Consider the following 14,865-nt stretch of genomic DNA (forward strand, 5'->3'; position numbering starts at 1 on the left):
AAAGCAAATTTCAAAACCTCGGAAGCTGCCATGAAGTGGAATTGTCTTCTTCCTTGTAAAAATAAAATATTTAGTGCTGCTGGAGCACTTTTTACCGGTAAAAATCAGGGCACTTAAAGCAAGTGTTATATTATCCCCTATTACAAATAGGGAAACAGAGCACAGAGAACTTGAGTGAATTGCCCAAGATCATATAGAATGTCAAGTACAGGATCAGAAATAGAACCCAGCAGCTTGATTCTCCATTATCCAGAACCTTCTGCAGTCACCCATGCAGAGTGAGTGGAAAACACATGAAAATTATCTACCATTCTGATCTGGTAGCATTTTACACCCACTTTGCACTTTAAATGACTGCACAAGGTGCAGAGCAATAGAGAATTGGGCCCCTGGTTTCCTGACTCATGTTCCTAAGTTCTGCAGCAGTCTGCTTTTCAATCTGCCTTTGTAGGGTTCTTGCCTAAAAACATACCACTTTTGCTATCAAACTCACTTTCTACTTACCCACAGGATAATGACCTGTAAAATTCACACTAGTTACACAACTTTGACAAAGAACAAATACTCTTTGCAATGCATAATTTCATAAAGGTTAGCTTGTCTGGAGACTGCCACTTAGCACAAACACTGAATCATAGAAGTGTAGGGCTGGAAGGGAACGAGAGTTCAAGTCCAATCCCCTGCACTGAGGCAAGACCAACTAAACCTAGACCATCCCCGACAGCTGTTTATGTAGTCTGTTCTTAAAAACATGGCCGCTCCTCAGACCATCCGTAGCCAGTGGAGGGGCTGTGGGGGGCCCCAGGCCTCTGTGGGGGTGGGGAGGTTGGGCGAAAACTGCCCCCCAGCGCGAGCCGGTGGAGCGGAGCAGAGCAGACTGGGGCCGGGTTGCTCCATTTCCTGCCACCCGGTGACTGCAGGGCAGCCAGGCCCGACCCCGCACTCATGGGACGGCCGGGAAGTGGAGTGACCCGGCCCCAGCCCACTCCATTCTGCTCCCCTGGCTCCCAGCTTTGGTGGGTAGGGGAGAACTGCCCCCCAGCTCTCACCGGCAGAATGGCTGGGAGCCAGCACTCCACTTACCGCCACCGGTGAGTGCAGGCCTGACCCCTGCTGCAGTCCTCAGGGCAGTGGGAGGGACTGAGGCGGAGCAAGGGCAGGAAGAGGCGGGGTGGGGCGGAGCAGGGGCTTTGGGGAAGGGGTGGAGCAGGGGCGAGGCTGGGGCAGAGCAAGGGCAGGGGCCACGGGGAAGAGGTGGAGCAGGAGCTGGAGCAGGGTGCCTCAAATTTCCTGGTGCCCTATGCAGCTGTGTACTTTGCATATGGGTAAGGACGGCCCTGCTGCTCCTCTCTGCTTTGTTACTGAGTCCTTCATCCTCTCTCTCCGAAAAGTTACCCCCATTACCACTCTCCTGAGGAATTATTCAGGTTCTCTTAAAGTGTAGTAAAATATTTTAATAATAAATGAAACATAATAATCCCATCATTAAAATTCCAAACAAACATGAGGGAATATACAAGGGAGGAGAAAAGAGGTGGGGAAGGGGAACACCTTTTGGGGGAAATGAAGGTGCTCTACAAGAGTCAGGTGAAGTTGTCTGAGATAAGTGTCCAAAGTGAGAGGGCACACTGCTGCAAAGGCAAATAACAAGGCACCTTGAATGACAGGTGGATATTGTGTCTTTTGCTCTTTACACAACAAAAAACAATATAAGGAAACCACAGGAACATAGTTGGATCCTGTGATGGGGCGGATTGGCCCTGCACTGGTATGGAGAGAGTTAAATCCTTCCCTTGTAGCAGAGGAAGCCCCACCCCTGAGGCACTGCTGCCCATGCTCCACCTGGAATTCAGGTATAAAAGCCTGCAGAGCTGCTCACTCAGGGCAGACTGCTGAGGAGGAAGGACAGTTGGCAGGGGCTCCAGCCCAGGAGCCATTACAGCCTTTACCTATAAGAGCTGAAGAGCCAGAAACCTAGACTAGAGGCCTGCTGTTATTGGAACCCCAGGGAGTGTCTGGTGCTGAGGAGCCTGAAGACCCCAATACCGTATGGACCACTGCTGCAGGAGAGCCAGTAGGAAGCGACCCAGGGAGGGTAAGGGAGTGGTACCTCCCACCCTTATGAGGTCAGTGTGTTTTGGTAGGATTCCCTGCTGACCCCATGGCAGACTGCTCTGATGCTGGCAGGGCCCTGGATCAGGGCCCAGTGGAGTTGGATGGGCCCAGGCTCCCCTACCGGGGGCTGCCACGCCCTTGTGATGGCCCCTAGGCACCAGCCACTAGGCCCCCTATTTTGCCTCCAAAGGTGGCAGTATTGACTCTGGCTGCTAGGCTGTGCTATCCCACTTGGGGAGGGGGAATTAGGAGGACTCTGGCCATTGGGCTGCACTGCCCTAGGGGCACATTGAATGGACTCCAGCCACTAGGCTGTGCTACCCCACTGGGGGAGGGGGAATTAGGTGGGCTCTGGCCATTGGGCCCCACTGTGCTGACTACTGGGGCAGAAGGGTTAGCAAACGGACGTAGGCAGAAGTGGGGTTACCTCCCTCCCCCATGACTTAAGGGGTTGATGAGGTACAAAGCCCACCACAGGTCCCAAATAACCATAACTAAACATACACAAACATGCCAGACCTAGTTTTGGCAAGGACCACTCAGTGCAAAAATAAGATAAGTCCTACTCACAGGACTGAAGACTGGTAACTTGCTGCTTTATTTGGTTGCATCACAAACAATGTGGGGGCACCTCCCACTGAATCAAACAGGAAGTAAGAGTGGGGTGTGCAGACCTTGCATGAACAATGCACGAAGTAGTAAGGAAGAGAATTTGGGAAACAGGTTAACAAGAGACAGAGCATAAAGTCATAAGTGGCCTTGTAAAAAACATGTAGCTAGTAGATATAGAAATGGTAAGATGAGTAACGTGTAATAAACTTGCAGCTTTACTTACTACCATACTTTGCAGCTCAAATAGTTCATGGGATTGGTTACAAAAAATAGACAAATCATAAAGTGTGTGATATGAAATATTAACCAATAGTAAAGTGTAAGGGTATACAATAAACTGATTCATGATTTATGTACATTGGATGTGTATTATACCTTATATCCACCCCTTACTCTTGATCAACTCAAGCTTAGTATGATTGTATGCCAATCAAGAATCTTCAGTGAGTCTGGAGTTGAACTGATTTCTTGGATTTCAGAAAACTGGATAACTTTATCTCAGAACTGGATGAAATGTTCTGGGTAAGCCAAGTGTAAAAGGTCTCAGAGGGAATCCCAACAGGGAGGAGCATTGCTTCATCCCATAATACTCTGGGTAACCCATCACCACTTTACCACATCTCACTATATATGAGGTTGCTCTGATGGGTTTCTGGCAGCTACTGAAGCACAGAACATAGTGAGCACCACAACTGGGATCCTAAACTATTTAAAGGAATTAAAAAAATTATTAAAGCTAATGTTAAAGTACACAAGTTTAAGAAAGGAGTGTCTTTACATCTGGGTATAGTGCTTAGATTATCCACAATACAAAGTTTGTTTTAAAAAGTCATAAGATACATATAGTGCATAATCAGCAATAACCCAATTTAAGGTGAATAAATTTAATACAGTTGAGATATTAGAATCTGAATACTTGGGTATATCCCTCATGAAAAGTTATACAGAGAGTTAGTTGTAAAAAGTAAATTTAGGGATGAGTGAAGATTGTCCCTCAATAATTGAGCATTTAAGGTAGTCTATTTGGAAAATACAATCCATGAGGAAAATATTTCAGTTACTTTCCCCTCTGCTTCTCATCGGCACTCCAGCTCATCCCTCATGGTATTGCCGATGTCCGGTGATGTGATCTATGTAGATGTCCCTCTACTACCTGATGGCATCTGACACCATGAGTTGCCACATCAGCCGAGCGTAGCGCTGACCGATTCCGCATTCTCTCAACACTGGTTCATTATTGGTGTCCCGTGTGCCCTGGGCTCTGAGCAGCACATCTGCCTGAACCTGGTAACCCTTAGCTCTCAAGGTGTTGGCCAGAGGGGTGTATTTCTCCACCTTTCAAGCTTGGGTGTCACGGAAGGCCAGGGTCCTGTTCTCAAATGGCTCTGTGACGTCCACCAGGATGATCTTCTTCCGGTCCTCGTTGGTGATGATTATGTCTGGTCCCAGTTGGCTGTCGGTTCTGGGGATGGTGAGAATTTGGCAAGATGGGCACTGGCCAGCTAGAGTGATCAAAGAAGAGTCACCTCACTCATAGTCAGTAATCACTGACTAAGGCAAAATCTTATGAAGGAGTCATAAGCATCTACTCAAGACTAAGGAGTTGGTAGAGACAAGTGAAGTGAGAGCAGACACACAAATTGAAAATAATTCACAAGTTGATTTTCTTATTGACTATGAGACTGAACAGTCTGTTACAGACAAGGACTTGCCTAAGGAGGATTTGCAATTTTGCAGTTCAGGAGGATTGCTGAAATGCTCTAAAAGACTGATCAAGACATCTTAAGGTTGTGTTAAAGCAACCTGAGGAATTCTTAAGTACTATATTTGTTTTAGTTCAGACAGAGTTTTAGAAAGGAATCTAAAAAGATGCTTATAAAGAAATATAACAGAGCTTTTATTTTTTCTATCCAAGTCATATATGGACACTGTCTGCATTAAACCCATAGGCTGTACTTGATTCTTCAGTGAGATAACACAGTGTAAGAGACTGTACCCTTCTATTAGCCACCTTAGAGTACAGGCAGCTGCTCTCCCTCTGAGCACCTTGCACAGGGAATTCCTTCCCTTTTATCTTCAGATAAAATCCCATCAGCCTGGGTTTTAGAGAAATTGTACCGTCTGTCACATTGCCCTTGCATCTGTTATTCATCTGTACAGAGCAGCTTTAATTCAGCAGGGAGTTTCAAGCTGTCACCTGCCTGTAATGAGAACTTTTTTCCCCCAATGCTAAGTTTCTCATTTGACTGTGCAGTTTTTCCCTAAACAAATGTAGACTCAGAAGATGAAGAGAAGCTCTTCTTCCTTCCCCCTTTCTCTGGGAACTCAAGAAAATTCTCTAGTCAGTGTTGTTTTATTTTCTCCTACTTCCAGTCTCACAAGCCTTTTGTGTTTGAATCTCTTTTCTCTAGAGATTTTACTAGAGACTTGTCAGTACCATTAATCTCAGGTATGTTATTGAGTTGCTTTCCCCCCTGCCCCTTCTCAACAAATTCTCTTTAAATTCATTTTCATTTCCTTAACTTTTTGTAATCCGTTGACTAGGAAAACATTTCCACAATACAGAAGGTCACCTCAGGCCATCAATTTTTAAGCACAGTCCTCTTGTTTTCAGTGAGAAACTCCACTTTAGCTCCCTGAGGCAGAAACATAAGTTAGGCAGTTATCTTTACAAATGAAAGGCCAAATTGTGGCATTTAGCCACTCGCCCAAGTAGGAGGTTCGGAGCCATATATTCCCCATGGGAAATTCAAGAATGACTGTGCCACAGCAATAGTATCCAAACATTTTAGCCTCCCCTCATAACAAATCCTGTGTACGCTGACTGGAGTTGAGGCTTGTTTCACTGTGAGCTCCTCCTAAGCCTTCTTCCCCTGCAGTGTGGTTCTATTCATTCATATATAGCAACAAAGCCCCAACCTTGTCTCAGTGGGGCCTGTGCTTCCTGGCAGATTACGCTAGCCTCAGAGACTCACTGTGACCCTTCACATAGCCCTTCTCTCTCTAGAGGCAAGGGTCACAGCCTACTGAGCCATTTTCATCATAAGCCAGCAAGGGAGGTGAGGAGAAGCTATCCTCCCTCACACGGTCTCTATTGTCTCCCAGCCCTAGTGATTAGTTGGGGAAGGGAGGGGGGAGCCCAGGCCCACCCTCTACTGCGTGCTCTAGCCCAGGGACTCTGATAGTAGCAGCTCTTGGTAGCTGACTTTTTGGAAACAGGACAAGTAAGATTCCCTGGGCTAATTTCCCACAGCAGCCCCCACTTCCTCAATATCTAAGTCACCCTTACCTCAGGGCCTCCTTTCTTGTGCCTGATGGAGTTTGTACTGCTCAGTTTCACCAGCAGCATGGCTCCCTTCAGCAGCTCCTGACACACACACCCCCACCTGACTAAGTGGGAGGCATTTAACTAGTTTCAGCCAGCCCCTATTTGCTTCAGATGTCCCAATCAACTTAGCTGTCTCCACTGCTTTCTGGAAGGATCTTAATTGGCCCCAGGTGTCTTGATTAACCTGGAGCAACTGCCATTTGGTTATCATGGTAACAGGGATTTGTTTAGCCTGAGGCTAACATACCTGTTTCTCACTACTTTCCTATAGCCATCTGGCCTTGCCCCATCACAATATATATATATATACTTTCAATCTTAATATGTATTTGTTGCTACCAGATTTATTATATTGGCTAGGTCTAAAATGTACTTTTGTCACTCACTGGATCTGCCACCTGTCTCTTCTAGCTCCACCTATCTTAGATCATGTTCCCCTGTTCATCTTTCATTTAACTGGAAAAATGTTAGCATTGTGCTGTTGCTGTGCTCCTTCAAATGGGTTGTAAATATTAAAAAGAAGAACGCAGTCCCTGCGTGGTATCCAATGGTAAACTTTCACAGCTCTAGGAGCTACTACAAATCTGTTGGCGAGAAAACCCAAAAGCTCTTTTATCATGACCTATAGCAGTCACTTTAAATGTAGCAAATAAGGCAGGTTAAATAACAGAAATTTATATTGTGCAGAGGTCACGGATAAATAATTCAGCTTAAATATTAATTATTTTATAAGGGAAATTCTCTTTATGAAAGAGAATCTCCATTGTTAAATATATCTATTTTATTAAGGAGAATTCTCTCTCCCAGTGGGCTTGTGCACATTTCAAACTATTACCATATTTGAACAAAGCTGTGAAGAATCAATTAACCACTGTCTCCTCTAAGGGAAGTAGTCATTTCTAAGGGCAAAATTCAGCAATGATTAGTGGCCTTCAATCTACCAAAAGCACATTCAATTGTCATGCTGCACTGGCTGAATCTTTCCTTAGTGCTGTCAAGGAACTCTTACCTTAGTGTGGTTGAGATTGCCACTCTATGGCTTCATGAACGAAGGAAGTAAGGGTAGGCTGGGTCCCCAGGATCACTATTGGTATTTCAACATGCCTAATGATAATTTGCCAGTCAAGAAAGAAAGTCCCTGCTTGCAGCTTTCTGAACAGTCCTGTGTTCTGAAAGATGTGAGTATCATGCACCTTCCCTGACTGGCCAATGTTGATAAAGCATCCCCACTGAGCCACCAATGCTTGCATAACCATAGAAAAGTAGCCATTTCTCTTGCTGTACTCTGGCAAGGTGGTCTGGTGCCAAAATAGGGATGTGCAGGCCACTGCACACTGCTCCACTGCAGTTCGACCCCATTGCTGCAAATCCATCCACTATGTCCTGCACATTGCTGAGAGTCACAATCCTGCATAGCAGGAGATGATCAATAGCCCAGCGCACTTGCATAACATAGCCCCCAGAGTGGATTTTCCATCTCCAAAATGATTTGCTACTGGTCAGTAGCAATCTGGCATTGCAAGTTTCCACAATGTGATTGCCACTTGCTTCTCCACTGTCAGTGCAGCTCTCATTTTGGTGTCCCTACACTGGAGAGCTGGGCCAAGCTTGGCACAGAGATCCAAGAATGTGGCCTTGAGCATCCGAAAGTTCTGCAGCCACTGTTTGTCATCCCAAGCTTGCAGTAAGATGCAGTCCCAGAATCAGTGCTTGTTTCTGAGGCCCAGATGCAGCACTCCACCATCTGCAGTTGCTCCATGAATGCCACCAACAACCTTGAATTGGTTCTTGCTATGGGACATAGCAATCTGTCCTTCAAGAAAACTTCTTGTTCCCTGCTGATTTGGTTCTTCATACAGTTCTGCAGATACCAGAGGATTGTGCGTCCTGTGTTTGCAATGCTTAAGAAAACAGTGCAGAGCTGTTCAGGCTCTATGCGTCTGTCAGAGACCATGGACAGTGAGGAGGGCTCCATGAGTTTGTGGGATTTTTGAAAAGATGCGAAAATTATGGCATATAGATACCATTATGGGAAGGAGACAGTTGCACATAGGGAAGTTGACCCCTTGCTCCCAGTTACCCACTGTGTGACTCGTTTCTGCCCCACCATGCATTGCTAAAATTTCCCAAAAGACAGTGCACTGGACGGTGGTGGGTTGCACACTGGGATACCTACCCATGGTGGACCCCAGTGTGCATCAACACAAGCACGCCTCTTGAGCACATGCAGCACCAACACAAGGAGCAAAGTTTGCACACATATAAGCAATATACTAACTGCAATGGCTTTACGTAACTTGTATAGACCAAAGTTTGTAGCGTAGGCATAACCTATAAGTACTTACATAGGTCTGATAGTAGAGGGCTCTTTGATCTAGCAGACAAAGGCAGAAAAAGATCCAGTGGGTGGAAGCTGAAGCCAGACTAATTCAGATCAGAAAGGCACAGATTATATATATAATTTTTTTTTTAAACAGTAGGAGTCATTAACCAATGGAACAACTTGCCTGGGAAGGCAGTAGGTTCTTGGTCACTTGAAATCTTTACATCAAGATTGGAGGCCTCTTTCTAAAAGACAAGTTAGGGGCTTGATGCAGAAATTGTTAGGTAATAGTCTAAGGCAGGGGTGGGCAAACTACAGCCCGCGGGCAGGATCCAGCCCCTCAGGGCTTTGGATCCGACCCACGGGATTGCCACCCCTGTGCCTCCCCCAAAGCTCCCATTGGCTGGGAACGGGGAACTATGGCCAATGGGAGCTTTGGAAGAGGTACCCACAGGCAACGGCAACACGCAGAGCCCTCTGCCCCTCCTCCCTCAGGGGCTACAGGGACGTGGTGCCAGCCGCTTCCCGGAGCAGAGCGGGGCCAGGGCCAGGGCCGGCAGGGAGCCTGCCCTGGCCTTGGTGCGCACGACTGCCACCCTGGAGCCACTCCAGGGAAGCGGCACCGGGCCAGACCCTGAACCACTCCTGCACCCCAACTTCCTGCCCTGAGCCCTCTGTCTGCACCCCAACCCACTGCTGCACCCCAATCCCCTGTCCTGAGCCCCTTGCTGCCTTGCTGTACCTCACACCCCTCCTACACCCCAACCCCTTGCCCTGTGCCCCCTCCCGCACTCCACACCCCTCCCTGCACCACTGCTCTGAGCCCCCTCCCACACTGTGCACCCCTCCTGCACCCCAATTCCCTTCCTTGGTAGGCAGGACTCGTACACCCCGCACCCCTCCTCTGCCCCAGCCCCTTGCCCCGAGCCCCTTCCTGCACACCACACCCCCTGCCCTGGCCCTACATTCATGGCCCTGCATGCAATTTCCCCACCAAGATGTGGCCCTTGGGCCAAAAAGTTTGCCCACCCCTGGTCTAAGGCCTTTGTTCCACAGGTCAGACAAGATGATCATAATGGTCCCTTCTGGCCTTAACATCTATGAATCAAAGGCATATGCTCTGTTACTTTGATTAAAGTACTATAAGAGTGGTGTAACAAGAATTTTTATTCATAACTTGGTTTTGGAGTGCCTATCAAATCATTAGAATTTGGGAGACATAGAATGAATAAGTACAAGTGAGGCATGGCATAGGAAAGATATCGTACTAACTATGTTCTTTAAAGTATTCACTCAGGCTGGCATTTCCAAAGGAACCAAAGGCTCCTAACTCTCTTATGCTCTACTACTACTTCATTTCTTTTTAAATGTATTTAAATTTTTGTTAGCTAATAGGATTGTTCCTGCAACCCGGGCCATTTTATTTGAAGGTTCCTTTGGTTTTCAAGCTCTTCTTAATTTTAAATTGACTGGAATGAATTAAAAACCAGTGACTAGATCTGAAGGAGGCCAATGTGATTAAGAAGTTTATAAAAGGGCAGGACTGATGGAATAAACCAGTCAGGCTGGGTCAGAAATGGTTAACCACATTAGCTTTTCAGCTTTATTCACCCATTTTAATCCATTCTCATTAAATTAAAGGGAATAAACAAGCACCATACCTCTGGTATTTGCTGAAACTGACTTTCACTTTCAAGCCAAGGTGTCTGCCAAAAGATGTCCTTGGTCCAGCCACAGCTTGCACCGAATAGTCTCCTAACTGAAGAGAGAACCTAGCATTTTAAAAATAAAATAATAAATATACATATATCTTTTTATACTACTCAGGAGAGGGGTTTGTCTTAATAACATTATAGTTAATGAGATTCATAATAGTCATGTTATTTCAGACTACAAGGTTTAAATAAGACACCCTATTTCTATGTTAAAAGTAAAATCATTTATTTTATCATTATTACATTTTGCAAATATTACTTTAAAATGTAACATTTTCCTGCTTTGATTGCCTCCCAGGTTCTTCTACAGAGTTCTTTTGCAATGGAACCCGTGTACAGTAAAATCATGTCTTTTCAGAGAGTAATTCAATGAAGGGCTGATCCTGCAACTTTTACTCAAGGGGGACTTTGATTTAGTAAGGAATGTAGGATTTCACCCTAGAAGTGAAAATTCTTTAGAATTAGAATTTCTATTTGTACTTTGCAGTCCCTTGAAATGACATGAGACTTTCATTCTATTTCACTATCAGTGGTTTTACTATATCTGAGACCAATATATGGGTAGGCAGGACTCACTGTACTTCTTTCAAGCAACTGTCACCACTGCCCTAAAGCAAAGCAATTAACATGTAGTGTATATTGTAGTTGAGTTGGGAAGGAAGGATGATTAGGATGAATAGATGCAATAGGGAGACAGCATGGTCTATGGATAGAGCAGATGTATGATAGTCGGTAGACCTGGGACCTATCCCCAGCTGCACTAAGGATTTACAATTTGACCATAGCCACCCCTGTGCTTCAGTTTCCCTCCCAATAAACATAATACATATCCATCACTATAAAGCATTTTACTCAGATGCAAGCTGCTATGTAACTGCAAATAAAGAATATCATTACAATATTGCAACCCCCAAGCACTCAAAATTCATAGGTCAGCCTCAAAAAAAATCAGATTAGTTTAAAAATCATGAAGTTTTTCAAAGAGTAATACATGTTAGCAAGACACTGGCTGGCCACGTACCAGCTCATGTCAAGGTCCACATGTCTGAACTGGACACTTACAGATACTTACAGACATAGCTGGAATCTGTCTGGCTCACTTGTGGGTTAATATTGAAAAAAAGATATATTAGAATTCTAAGCATGTGTTTAGTGTTTGGACTGTATCTAATGCTTCTGAGTTGCTGCATGCATTAATCTTATTTCTAATATCTGTGCTCCATACTATAATGTAATATTTGAGCAGTTTGTACTGTGAGCCGCTGTGACTATATGAATCGTCATACAGGAGAGCGACATTAAAAGAGCAGCTCTTCATGTTAATTAATAAATTGTTATGCCCCTCCTAAAAGAGACCTATCAATACTAGACACCTTGCAACTGAAAACTCTCCACATCTGGATTAAGGAATCATCAACACAAGGACTAAAGATTCATATTGTTGCTCTGCTCTTCTCCCTGTGAAGATGAGTCATGCAAATGGATTCCTCCCATCAGCTGTGTTTGCAGCTCAGAGCACATGGCAAGAGGGGGATAAAAACCCCAAATCAAAGGAGCTATGGATCTCTATGCTTCTTAGGCTCCTGATGCAGGCAAGGTGTTTCTATGCATAAGCAAGAGATCCCCAGATGCTTAGCCTGGATTAGCCCTAAAGGACAAATACAGCTTGCTGATTATAGAAGCCTATATTACCTTTTAAAAGCTAAGATGGTAACTCATTTGTGTGTGTGTGTGTGTATTTGCCTTCTTTACCCTTATAAATAACTCTCTAATTTCCTTTTCCTATTTAATCAATCTTCATATAGTTTATTACTGGATTGGCTACAAGCGTTCTCCTTCATGTGAGATCGAAGGTGCAATTGACCTGGGGTAAGTGACTGGTCCTTTGAGATTAGGAATAACCTGAATATTGCTGTGATTCTTGGTGCAAAGGGCTATCTATCACAGAGATATGCTCACCTAGGTAGACATCTGGCAAGAAAGACTGGAGTGTACCTTAGGGAACTGTCTGTGACTCCATGTTAGGTCTACTAAAGTTCCTGAGGAGTCTACACACATGGTGCAGTTGGTTGGTCAAATCTAAATTTCAAACTCACAACCAATTTGGAGTTTGTGCCCTGATTTTTTAACAGTCTGCCTGAGGTTTATACTCACTCTTGCATCACCATTGGGAGCATCACAGTTGGGTTATTCCTATTTATCTTCTGGCTTCTGATCCTTTAATATCAGGTCACGTTTTCAGTCTTTTCTCTGCAATAACAACACTTGACATTTAAAAGAAACTTTTTTACATAATCACTTGGAGTTGGGGTTTTAAGAAAAACACCAAATAACATGCAATTTGTGATAAAAAATCATGAACTGACAATGTAATGTTGTTGCCATTATTATTAGCAGCAGCAGTTGTTTAAATGCTTGTGAGAATGTCAGATATAATTTGACACATACTGGCCCAAATTTTTCCAAGGTGACCAATGATTTTTGGTTCCCTAACTTGATTTTCTGACCCTGATTTTCAGGAAGTGCTGAGTATCCCCTTCTGAAAATCAGGCCTCTTTAAGGTGTCTCAAGTTGAGTACACAAAAACTAAGGCATACAGAATTCATAGTCGCTGGAAAATTTAGGACACTTGTTATCTGATGGGGAGGAAAGGACAACATGCACAGCTTTTCCGTAGAGAGAACTAAAATATAGTCTGCTGAGAGCCACTAAATCAAACTGTAAACCCTGTACATGAAGCAAACCACTTCAAGCCAGGGGATGCAGCAGCACCCCTAGTTCCAGTACCTGTAGCTAATGGTCTCAAGAATCCAGAGCCACACCTATTCTCCCTTTCTCATGGCTTCTGCCCGCCCCCCCCCCCCCCGTTCTCAAAATGTTTTCTAGTTTTTTGCACAGACTGTTTAGGATGAAATTAACTACACATGGATCATCCCGGCAGCTACAAGTTTTTGGTTCCTGTCAGCTTCACAATTTTTTGCCTTGGTCTTTCAACATTCTATTAAATGGAGGAGGAAACAGAGCAGGCTGTCATGAAGTGAGCTGTAGCTCACGAAAACTTATGCTCAAATAAATTGGTTAGTCTCTAAGGTGCCACAAGTACTCCTTTTCTTTTTGCGAATACCATCACTGCTATTTTTCAATCTGACAGCCAGCAGCATATTACAGTTAAGGCACTACCTATGTAGAAATGTGCCAAGACACAGGTTCAAGGCTTACCACCGCTCACTTTTTCACTGTCAAGATATCAACCATCCTTTGACATATCTGCTGAGTTATAAAGAGAAAGTGATTCACATCCGATGTTGAATTTGAGGGCTTTTGTCCCCACCAATGAAGAAAAAAGGGACAGTGCACTCTCATGGTATGCTGAATAGCACTTCAGTGCTTGTTTGCATCCTGCTACTGTTTTCATGCTGTCCTATTCTTTGGCTGGGCAGCTCTGCTCCTCAGTGATAGGAGAAAAGGGACACAGGAATGGCAGAGGCAGTGGTTTCAGACAGAATTTTCCAGGACATATTTCACATTTAAAGTAGTAACTTTGCCAATGTTGCCATTAGCCACAGAAGACAAATATTTTTTCCACTCTTTTTAAAAAATAATTTAAAGAATAAATGGACACAAATCAGACGTCAAGAATTATAACATTCAAAAACCAGTCGGAAAACACTTCAATCGCCCTGGTCACTCGATTACAGATCTAAAAGTGGCAATTCTTCAACAAAAAAACTTCAAAAACAGACTCCAATGAGAAACTGCTGAATCGGAATTAATTTGCAAACTGGACACCATTAAATTAGGCTTGAATAAAGACTGGGAGTAGATGGGTCATTACACAAAGTAAAACTATTTCCCCGTACTTATTTTTTCCCCTTACTGTTATTCACACCTTCTTGTCAACTGTTGGAAATGGGCCATCCTGATTATCACTACAAAAGGTTTTTTTTTCACCTGCTGATAATAGCTCACCTTAACTGATCACTCTCGTTATAGTGAGTATAGCAACACCCATTTTTTCATGTTCTCTGTGTGTGTGCATATATATCTTCCTCCTGTATTTTCCACTGCATGCACCCGATGAAGTGGGTTTTAGCCCACGAAAGCTTATGCTCAAATAAATTTGTTAGTCTCTAAGGTGCCACAAGTACTCCTCATTCCTTTTGCTGATACCAACTAACACGGCTACCACTCTGAAACCTGTTCTTATTTCAGTGACTCCTCTCTGTCCTTTGGAACCAGTATAGCTGTAATCAATTCTAAACACACACACAAACAGAAAAGGATCAGGGAAAGAGAGCGATAGGAAGAGAAAAAAGGCAGTCTAAATTTTGGATAAAAGCTACCAACTAATCAGTAATCAAAGGGTAAGTAGCACTGAGCCAAGCACTTGAAGTAGTCTGATAAAAGAAATTGTGCAGTGATATAGAATATCAGGGTTGGAAGGGACCCCAGAAGGTCATCTAGTCCAACCCCCTGCTCGAAGCAGGACCAATTCCCAGTTAAATCATCCCAGCCAGGGCTTTGTCAAGCCTGACCTTAAAAATATATATATATGAAATACTGAACTAACAACACATGTCAGCCTGACCACATTTGCTTGTATGTGTGTTATTCCTTTTCCCCATCACTTTGTTATTTGTCTCTTTAGGTTGTAGGCAGGAAACGTGTCTTCCTGGATATCTATAAAGTGCATAGCAGAACTGGGTATTCCTATCATACAGATAATAAATTATTAGAACGATAATATTATTTCCACTGTCTTGTCCTTGAGA

The 14,865-nt window shown here is 44.1% G+C and overlaps 2 long non-coding RNA genes across 2 annotated transcripts in view; one reads left to right on the forward strand and one right to left on the reverse strand.

The window, feature by feature from the left end:
- Window positions 1–6,282, reverse strand: part of LOC122465580 — a 73,689-nt gene extending 67,407 nt beyond the window's left edge. The window contains exon 1 of the long non-coding RNA XR_006290520.1: window positions 6,017–6,282. This is a non-coding gene — a long non-coding RNA (uncharacterized LOC122465580). The remainder of the gene's footprint in view (window positions 1–6,016) is intronic.
- On the forward strand, window positions 1,910–3,477 carry LOC122465581. The gene is made up of 3 exons (XR_006290522.1): window positions 1,910–2,126; window positions 2,531–2,532; window positions 3,230–3,477. It is a non-coding gene; the product is annotated as an uncharacterized LOC122465581 (long non-coding RNA).
- Window positions 6,283–14,865: the final 8,583 nt, after the last annotated feature.

This window comes from Chelonia mydas, chromosome 4 (assembly GCF_015237465.2).
Source record: "Chelonia mydas isolate rCheMyd1 chromosome 4, rCheMyd1.pri.v2, whole genome shotgun sequence".
Lineage (NCBI taxonomy): Eukaryota > Metazoa > Chordata > Testudines > Cheloniidae > Chelonia > Chelonia mydas.